The sequence below is a fragment of the Drosophila pseudoobscura genome, chromosome X (genome assembly GCF_009870125.1).
Source record: "Drosophila pseudoobscura strain MV-25-SWS-2005 chromosome X, UCI_Dpse_MV25, whole genome shotgun sequence".
NCBI classification, from domain to species: Eukaryota; Metazoa; Arthropoda; class Insecta; order Diptera; family Drosophilidae; genus Drosophila; species Drosophila pseudoobscura.
In genome coordinates this window covers 18,469,568-18,480,601 of record NC_046683.1, presented here as the reverse complement: position 1 = coordinate 18,480,601, position 11,034 = coordinate 18,469,568, and positions in this window count along the sequence as shown.

Below are 11,034 nucleotides of genomic sequence, written 5' to 3'. Positions count from 1 at the left end.
ACATATTGATGGTCGGTCCTACGATACAGGATGAGCTGTATTCGACATTGCTCCGATTCAGCTACACAGGTACGCCTTGACAGCCGATGTCAAGAAGATGTATCGCCAAGTCTGGGTCGCTGATGCGGATAGACAATTCCAGCTCATAGTGTGGAGAAGAGACCCGTCTGAGTCCTAAGAAATAAAATAGGATTAGTTAGATGTATTAGTAAGGGGATATAGGGAAGAAAATAGGATTAGTTATATGTATTAGTAAGGATAAAAAGGGATAAATAGGAGTAAAAAGAATTAGAAAACGTGGAGTAGATTATGGAATTCGTAGAGCATGGACGGAAGAGAAACGTCGACTCAGCACCGTTGAAATTTTGTGCGTAAAATATAAAGTTTGAATTGAGTACAGGAAAAAAGGCGGGTGAGCTAATAGATGTTAATTCAGGAAATTTTACTCATAGCCGGCACGGAATATAGCCACCAGAACCGGGCCAGAAGGTTTCCTGGATAGGTACACGGGAGTTCGAGAGTCGGCTGCAGAGAGAAGTCTCTGTAGGAAAGAAGTCTCGTAGCCAAATCGCATGTTCGTTGCAGCGCCTTCCAGTGCGTGCTTTGTTGAAAATTGTTCCAGTCCCACCTGAACGATAGGTGGCCAGGGCTGAGGGCGGAGCGCCATCTAGCGGAAGTCCAGGGAGGCTCGATGGTGTAAGGGGACATCGGGGGGAGCTGGAGCCGTTACTGGGGATATAAGGAAGAGAATAGGATTAGTTATATGTATTAGTAAGGGAAAAAGGGATAAATAGGAGTGAAAATATTAGAAAACGTGGATTGGATTATGGAAATCGTGGAGCGTGGACGGAGTAACGTCGAAATTTGAAATTTTGTGCTTAAAACAGAAAGTTTGAAGTGAGTACAGAAAAAGCGGGCGATAAAATAGGTCGTAATGCAGAAAATTTTACTAACAGCCGGCAAGGAATATAGCCACCAGAACCGGCCCAGTAGATTTCCTGGTCGACTGCAGAGAAGAAGACTGTCCAACGTGAACCTGAGTGAGTTCGTTCCAGTTGCGCGTGTGTGAGCCAAGTAGCGGGGGACGTGTGAAGGGGGAGGGTGAAAGAGGACGATTTAGCTGCCAGGGCGATTCTAGCCACACCGCACGATCGTTGCATCGCCTTCCAGTGCCTGCCAAAGGTTTGGTCTCATTCACCAAGTAAAAACCCCGAAACCCTATTCACACACACGTATACACGGACCTATGTATATAAATTTAGTTCTTACCGGCCACGGCCAGCGATCGCCCACGTCGTTTGAACTTAAAGAAAAAAACATAATCCGCACTCCAAACACCGTTCCACATTAAATGTTATTTTGTTCCGTGTGTTGTCCTTTATTCAGTATTTAGTATTAGCTTAAACCGTTTAACGTAAAATCTTGGCCATTGAAAAAATATGTAAAAACACCAACACCTTTCACGAACATAAATCTGCGATCAGCTGTTCAGTTCCAGAAGATTAACCCTTAGTGGGTGACGCGGGGGTCCCATTAGTCCACCGTATTTGGTCGAGCGATTTGTGGAAAAATATTGTTTATTGTTTATGTCCCGGGGACCCTTAACAAGAGCTCTTGGTAGGTTAAGTCTCCGTAGGGGCCCGAGTTAAATTAACTCCCGTAAAACTGGATCCACTCATCTACACATATTCCATTACGTATGGGTGAGGGTATCCCTGTTGGTTGAACGAAATTTCCGCAGTTATTTCCGTGTTTGCCTTTGTGTCGAACGTTTTGGTGTTTTTTTTTTTGGTTAGTGATAATTTTGAGTATATCTATTTATTAATGAGGAAGATGAAATTGTCAATTTATAATTATTAAAGCTTGGATATATATTGAAGCATGATGCATTAAATTTAAAATAGAGGGAGGACGCGTGGCATAAGCCATGGATTAGGCCAGCCGTTACCGTTCCAGCAGAGGGTGGCCAAAATGAACGTTGTGTTTGGTCACAGGTAGGGCGGGCGCGCGAAGTGATAACACCCAAGCTTCACCCACTTGACAGCCGTCTGTTTATTGTTTTCTTGGTCTTTCTTTCTTGTCTTTGGTTTGTTGTTAGGTTCGATGTCCTCAGAAGTAGTAAGTCCCATTTTTCCAGTAAATACTGAATGGATCACGCATTTGGTTGCTTTTTTGTAAATCTTAACTTTTTTCCGCCAGGTGGCTGTTTTGCCAACTAGGCGCTGGAGGGCGCGCACAGTCGCCAGGGTGCGTGCGCAGCCGACAGGTGGCGCGCACAGTCGCCAGAGGGCGCGGACAGCGCAGAGAAGAAACCGCTTACTTAATATCTATCATCCTCCGGCATAGGATGTCGATGTCTATTGTCGCTTTCGATCAGCGCTGTCAAGTTAATTTAGCAAATCTTTGCTTCCGTTCGTTCCGCAACTGAAGACAAACAATAACAACATTAACAGGTTTATTATCTTCATATTTCAGCTTAATCGCAGTTGTCCTTAGCTAGAATGGAGGACAACGCCCACCCTTCCTTGGTCATAAACTGCCATCTTCGTCTCCTCTTTATGCCCCCTTTTTTTCAGGGCACGATCAAAGTTTAAGGAAAGTTTAAAGTTTAAAAACGTTACTAACACCTTAACTCTACTCTCTCCAAATGTTATCAATTTCCCTTACCTTAAATTAAATATATTCTAATACCCCTGCGCTTAAACTTCGATTTATTTTTCTCCTTCGAAATTCGAAGCTTGGCTTTGCTGATCACCTCTCTCCTTCTTGAGCGCTCGATTGATGGTCATTGACTTACAAACTAAACGGCATTTTGTTTTTCCACAGTACAAGTGTATTTTAGCAAATTTTCATTATCGGCTTAGCCGTTTATTAAAATGACTCCTTTTTAAGGTTTTTATTTACTCACTGTTTTTTTGTTGTGTTGTGGTCCATCGGCGAAAGTGCTTTCTCGATGCTAGCTGAGAAATTTTTGTGGGGGATCAAGAAATTTTTTTTTACCTTCATACATACATATGTACATTAGTTTTATTTATTTATTATTCGCCAACGGAATCAAAAAATCCTTAACTTAACTTCTATCTTAACAAATAACAAAAAAAAAAACATAAGCTTTCCACTTACCAATAAACTGACCCGATAACAGCGAATTTGTGAATAGAATTTTGAGAGGTTCACAGAACGCTACAACACAGTTGCAAAACAGGAAGGCAGAAATGCCATCGCAGTCGGGTTTATTAGAATTATCGAACGCATCAATTGCCTCCAAAATGTCCTCTTCCGATACATCGAGTGTGCCAATATTGACCACCGAGGGAATAGAGTTTAAGACATCGAAACTGTGCCAAGCTGCGTATGGCTCAAAATTTGAGCTAAAGAAAGAAGCAAAAAGGTTTGCCATAACAATATCCGTATTAGCGCTCAAGCTACCCAGGTTCATAACAGTAGGAAGAGAGCTCGTTGACTTTTTGGAATTTATAAAATGCCAAAACGACCTGGGATTGACTTAAAGTTCCCTCTCAACGTCGGCAATATAATGGTTATACAAAAATTTGCTTAAAAAAGCAAACTCCCTCTTATGTTGCACATACCTCGCCAAATCCACAGGGTCCCGGGTCTTACCAAATCGCTTAAAGTACTTATTACGAAGATTCTTATATTTCATAAGACCCTTCGTATACCACGGTAGTCTATAGGAGCCATGCACCCTTTTGGAAGCATTGCTACCTGTTGAGAAATGAGCCTCGTAGTTTTTGGGTTCAATGTTCATGTATATCGCGTTTGACATACATATTCATACGCTCATGAGTGTATTGCACCGCTTAAGTAGCTAGTTTTACGCGCATAGCTGTGTTGTTAATGCGCGGGTCCAGAACATACATAGCTGTAATGTTCTCACACGCATGGTCAGACCCGCAGCTGCACACGCACACAGCGATGCGTTCCGTTTTTGCATTGAGACCGTCGCGTCGAGTCGCATCGCGTGATCTTCCAATTCCCTTTTGCTCGACTTCTTTTCGCGGAGTTGCGTTAGTCGAAATCTCTAGATGAAACCAACCGCACGCATAGTTCGTACCGCCGCATCATAGACAACCCCCGCTATTAATATACACGTTGTAACATAACCGCCAATCTTAAATACTTAATATATGTAAATAAATAAGATCAATATATTAAAAGATTATACAGTCCACTAATTCATAACCATACCAATAATACGACGGACCGTATGCAGGAAAACATTAAAGGACGGTCTACACTAGGATGCGAGAGAACAGAAGCCCAATTAACATTTAACATACTATCCCTAATAGCATTCAGGCTTACACTAGAAAAGAAGCATTGATAATATGGTTATGCCCAGGGCGAATAAAAATGGAAATTGACTAAGAATTCCAACGGCATATTATGCATGTCACATTCCGCGATGGGGAGTTCGCAACATGTAACATGGCAATCTATATCCGAACTAACAAAAATTAAGTCTAGAATCTTATTTAGCCTATTAAAAACATTATTTACTTGGGATAAGCCCATACTAAAACAGTCATCTAGGAAAAGAATCTCGTTCGGCAAATGTACATTACTAGGTATCATAGCCGACGATTGCGGATCGCCGGACCATACCGACGAACCCAAAATGCGCTAATAAATAGCGTCTCCAACTGGCCAGCCACCGCCACACCAATCTGATCCAGAACAGAGTCTCCATTCAGGAGACAAATCCGATCGCAGCGTAGGGTGCGTCTGACGGCCACAATGAGCCCACCTCCTCTGCAGCACTTCGTTTTGGAAAAGGCTAGGATCGTAGTATTCGTTGTGGAAAAAGTTAGAATTGAGCCAGGTTTCAGCCAAAATGACCATGTCGAAGTCACACGTAGAGGTAGCCAAGATGACAGCCTGAGTACGAATCAGTAGCACACCATCCTTGTCCATAAAAGAGGGGAGGGAAGCAGCCGGGAGAGCCAATCTCTGTGACGATGCTGAAGAGAGTGTCGAAGAGAGTGTTCCACATTAGAGCGCACGACGGGCTGCTGACTCTTCCCAAATGTCGAGAGCAGCGACGGCGCAAGCATAGCATACGAAGCAATGCATTTGCATTTGTTGTTGTAATGATGACGTTAGAAGCGCACGTAGTCGGGAGAGAGCGCCAGCAAGAGCATCGTTATCTGATCCATCAGCAGCCGAGCGAATATCGCACAAAGCGCAGATCGAAAAGTCAATGTTTTGTTGTTGTGTCGAAGAGGATTGCCAAAAATGGACCAACGGGCTGTTGGTCATTGCAAAAAGGCAGAGGCGCCGCTCACTGGGGGTTTTTTGAAGTGGATGGAACTGGAGCTTTCTGAGTCGGCGTGGACGTCCGCAATGGCACAGCTGCACACAGATTAACTGCCGTCAAATCAGCTTCCGGCCTCTGTCTATGCACAAAGCGGGAAACCCCTACCGATACTGGCCAGAATCTATCATCAAGTTTGAAATTTACGAACTTCAACTCTGATAAATCAGCATCTCGCTTGACCAATTTCACGCAAGAAATTTCCGCCTCCGGCACCTTGAGATTATCAGCAACAAATTTCACCACCGCCTCTGGACCCGTTGCGGTAGAAAATTAACCAATATGCAGGTATTTGCTGCTCTGCATCACACTCAGATGTTCGCAGCTCGGAGCAACACCAACAAGTCGATTGGTATGCTTCTTCCGATTCTTCCTCTCCCTCCTTCTGACTGTGACGAAGCCCTCCAAATCGGGTAGGGGAGCGGCAGCTGATCCCAAATCAATGAGCTCAGTCGAGGTGGCGGCCACTAACCGTGGAGACATTAAGTCGGTCGTCGGCTTTGGCCTATTGGAATCCTTTCTTGGAGCGTGTGAGGCCGACGCTCATGAGAATTGATGGAAATAGTCTGAAAATCAGACTTCAGACCCCGATAAAGGTTTTCAAGCTCTCACGCGTTGCTGGCGGTCTCATGGATAGTCGGATAGAGTAGGAATGGGGTAGGGAGAGATCGGTTTACGAGATGAAGCATTAGAAACAAAGACAAAAAACTAAAATTCGCGGGCGGTTCAAGATTAAGACGGAAGAATTCACAGACAAATAACAGTCTAGGGAGATGAGACAGCGGGACGAAGTCGAGCGGAAGCTGCTTGCGGTGTTATTGCATCTCGATATGCCCATTCTTCCTTGATCGCACCGGTCCAAATAGGCTGAGAAATCGGTAGCAAGCCCTAAAAAAGACTCTACTTTTGCTAGGTTATGTCATCTCGGCGCCACAATCATCTCCTTAAATACGGCCACAATTAACGGGAATTCAATATAATCGGTTTATTCATTAATAGTTCCTTAAAGCTCTCACGGCTGCTAATTGGTTATATGTACATATACATATACAGCGGAGCCGATATTCTTCCAAGAATACTGCACTGTGGCCCAACGATCTTTGTTACTCTTCGGTTTTGCATCTGAAACATCTTTTTTTACATCAGTCCAAAGATTTTCTATAGGGTCTGCGCAGGCCAATCGATTAGAACAACAGAGTTGTCCGCGAATCACTTCTGAGCATTCTTGCTGGTATGTTTCGGGTCGTTGTCCTGCTAGAAGACCCAAAACAGCGGCATTTCGAACTCCGCATAACGCAGCATCACTGTTTCGAGTATTTCCACATCCATTATGGACTTGATCCAATATATTGGACCCACTCTATAGTAGGAAAAGCATGCCCATACCATGATGCTTGTCCCTCCCTGTTTAACGGTGTTACACGTGAACATTGCTGGTATTCTGTATTTGGTGTTCTTCGTACATACGACCGAGACCCTTTTCCCCCAAACAAAACAATTTTGCTTTCATCGGACCACACTATGTTCCTCCATTTTTCCTTGGGCCTTTGTGAGGTGCTGTTTTCCATATATAATTCTTTTTGCCACATGCTTCCACGACAAACGTGTAACTATTTATTATTATTATGTTTTATTTATATTTATTATATTATCTTTTATTATCTATTAAGTACGCTCTTACGGTACTAATACTTGCCGATATTTTTAGGTCTTTTTTAAGCTCTGTGGCCGGCTTTAAAGGGTCTTTCCTGCTTTCACGAAACAGTGGCTCTTATCATTAACAGGAATATTGCGGCATTTCTTCTACGTTTTTCTGGCTTTACACGATATTTCATCATTTTATTTGAGCAACTAATCAGTTGTCTCACCTGAGAATAGCTAATGCCTTCTGAAATTAGCTTTTCGATTACTTGCCTCTGCTCTTCAGTACAGTGCTTTCCGCACTTTCCGCTCCGAAAAGTAGAAGCTTTAACATAAAACAATTACTAGAGCTATTTTTGTTGGTGCTCATTTTCGCTCTTCTTTCGCGAAATTGCCTATTGAGAGAGAGTAAGCACACTTCTCTCAGAGAGGAGACATGATATTACAGTAAAGTGCCTAGGGTCCTAGGGTCTATACACAATGGGGTTCTTCAGACGTTTTTCGACCAACAAAAATGTATGGGCATAGCCACGGTCCATGATCGCAAACAAAATTGAATATTTCGGCAGCGCAAGCGTTGATTTCCACTGCTGGCTGCTGGTGAGCGCGACGGTGAGAATGAATAAATGAACGTCTCTTCCAGAAAGCTCTCTTCATCTCGTGTCGAGGCGACGTAAGAGAAGTAGAAATGTAGAGTGTTCTCTTAAGAGATTGCATATAGGATTTTATTCGCATAGGCCAGTAGTTTCTTGGAGGCACCTTACAGTGATGCCATTAGTGGTGCGCCCAAGTATTCTCTCCTTGCCCTTACGTGAGCCGTACAGTTTTAGATGAGATGTTTCAGGGTTTCGAATACCCCAGGTTCGTCACATTTCCTACAACTGTCTCTGTTGGCGATGCCTAGCTTTGTTGCAAGTGCCGCACGCAGCCACGCAGTTACCTGTTAGTATACCCATTAACAATCTGCAGTCCTTTCGTGGTAGGTGCAGAAGGTTGTGGCTGAGTTTCTCATTGCGTTCTTTGCACATGATTTCGAGGTTCTGGCCTGCATCTCTAAATCGCTTTGTAGCGTTCTAAGGGATACAGGCACATTCTCGGTTCTCTCATTCGCCAGCCCGACGCCTTCCTTAGCCAGGACGTCCGCCGCCTCGTTTCCTTCGATGCCTTGGTGGCTGGGAACCCAGTAGATCCGCACTGACTTTGTCGAGCTTAGGGTGTCTAGTGCCACCCTGCTCGCCAAGACACTTCTGGAACTGACAGACGAATAGGCTGGCCACATCGTGTGCTCTCTCTTTACCAAAGTTGAGATAGTTTTGATGTCAAGGCAAGTTTGGGGGGTCATATAATCAGTAGATCTGGTCATGTCCCCGCCGATTGAATTATGCCCGTATCCTTGTGCCGACATTACTCCTGATGCGACTAGGCGCTGTGCTGCCTTTCCCGCAATCAGGCGAGCGTGAATGTTCCAAGTATAGTTTCGAGTGCTTTTTAATTTGCAGTAATACGGAGTAGAGCCTGTCGCTGAGTATTTTCCATAAGCTTATGAGAGTTGATGGAAGACCCCGACTTCAGACTTCAGACCCCGATTAAGGTTTTCAAGCTCTCACGCGTTGCTGCCGGTCTCATGGATAGTCGGTTAGAGTGGGGATGGGGTAGGGAGAGATCGGTTCACGAGATGAAGCATTAGAAACAAAGACAAAAAAATAAGATTCGCGGCCGGTTCAAGATTCAGACGGAACAATTCACAGACAAATAACAGTGTAGGGAGATGAGACAGCGGGACGAAGTCGAGCGGGAGTTGCTTGCGGTGCAAATAGGCTGAGAAATCGGTAGCAAACCGTAAAAAAGACTCTACTTTTGCTGGGTTATGTCATCTCGGCGCCACATGAACCTTAAAACGGCAACAATTAACGGGAATTCAATATAATCGGTTTATTTATTAATAGTTTCTTAAAGCTCTCACGGCTGCTAAATGGTTATATATGTATGTACATATATACAGCTGAGCCGAAAAATTCTCGCACCTTGGGGATATTCTTCCAAGAATACTGCACTGTGGCCCAACGATCTTTGTTACTCTTCGGTTTTGCATTGGAAACATCTTTTTTTACATCAGTCCAAAGATTTTCCATAGGGTCTGCGCAGGCCAATCGATTAGAACAACAGAGTTGTCCGCAAATCACTTCTGATCATTCTTGCTGGTATGTTTCGGGTCGTTGTCCTGCTGGAAGACCCAAAACAGCGGCATTTCGAACTCCGTATAACGCAATTCCACATCCATTATGGACTTGATCCAATATATTGGACCCACTCTATAGTAGGAACAGCATGCCCATACCATGATGCTTGTCCCTCCATGTTTAACGGTTTTACACGTGAACCTTGCTGGTATTCTGTATTTGGTGGTCTTCGTACATACGACAGAGACCCTTTTCCCCCAAACAAAACAATTTTGCTTTCATCGGACCACAGTATATTCCTCCATTTTTCCTTGAGCCTTTGTGAGGTGCTGTTTTGCATAGATAATTCTTTTTGCCACATGCTTCCACGACAAAAGTGTAGCTTTTCGTGGGCTACGAGCACTCATTTTATTATCTATTAAGTACGCTCTTACGGTACTAAACTATTGGGACTAGGCGCTGTGCTGCCTTTCCCGCAATCAGGCGAGCGTGAATGTTCAAAGTATAGGTTCGAGTGCTTTTTAATATGCAGTATAACGGAGCAGAGCCTGTCGCTGAGTATTTTCCATAAGCTTATGATACGTCTTCTTTTCCGTAGCTTGCCACCATACTAAGACTCCATATAGTTGGTCGCACCACCGACATTAAATCCAGTGCATTAGAGCAGGTGACAGGCCCCATGTGCTGCTGAGCATCTTCTTGGATGCGTAAAGCGCAATGGTAGCCTTCTTTACCCTTTCCAATTCATTGGGTTTCCATTCCAGTTTACTGTCCAGTAATGTGCCCAGGCATCTGACTTGTGTTTTTGGGGTTAGCCTAGTTTGATCTTCGGCGGGTCCATATTGGTATCTTGTACCTCTTGGTACCATCTTGTCCACGTTGATACTGAGTCCTACTTCATCCGCCCACTCACGTATCTCCCTGAGTGTACGTTCCATTAAGGAGCTGAAGGTCGATGGACATACACCTGTAATAAGTATGCTTATGTCATCTGCATAAGCTGTTATTTTCGGGGCCTTCCTTTCAAATCTCTTGATGAGGTCGTCGACCACCAGATTCCACAGGACGAGCGACAGGACTCAACCCTTAGGTGTGCCTCTCTTAACATAGAAGCGCTGCCCCACTCTGATTGCACCCGTCTGCAGCCTATGAGGTTCCTTATCCACAGGTTGATCGCTGGGTGTGTATTAGTCGCTACCAGGCGATTTGTTATTGCTTTCGTAGCCACGTTGTTAAATGCTCCGGAGATGTCCACGAATACTCCCAGTGCATACTTTTTATTGTGAAGGGCTCTCTCCACCGATTTCCCTTTAGGATAGGCATGGTTGGTTGACATCAGTCCCCCTACCTCATACCAGCAGCTTTTCTAGTGTTTTTAATATAAAGGAGGTAAGGCTTATCGGTCTATAGTCCTTGGGACTCGCATGGCTGCACTTTCCTGCCTTTGGGAGGAAGACAACTCTAGGTTCTCCATTGGATAGGGATATAGCCTGTACTTAAACAAGCTGTGAATATTGCGGAGGGGTAAGGGATAATCGCCGCTTTGGTCGCCTGCATCATGGCTGGGAATACCCCGTCAAGTCCTGGTGCTTTTGTGCCCGCAAAGGATTCTATTACCCAGTGGATTCCCTTAGTGGTTAACAGATCTGTTGGGGGGTATTGTTCCTCTAGGTAGCTAGGTCCTGGTGCTCTTTGGCATCAGCGACCTCGGTGCAACCAGGGAAATGTTCCTCCATTCGTGCTGTTAGGGCTTCATCACTGCCCTCTGTCCACTGTCCGTCATCTAGCTTTAATTGACTTTGTATGGTAGGCTGCTTAGAGAGCAGTTTCCGTAGCCGTGCGGTTTCTGGTACTTTCTCGATGTTGGAGCAGAAGGTC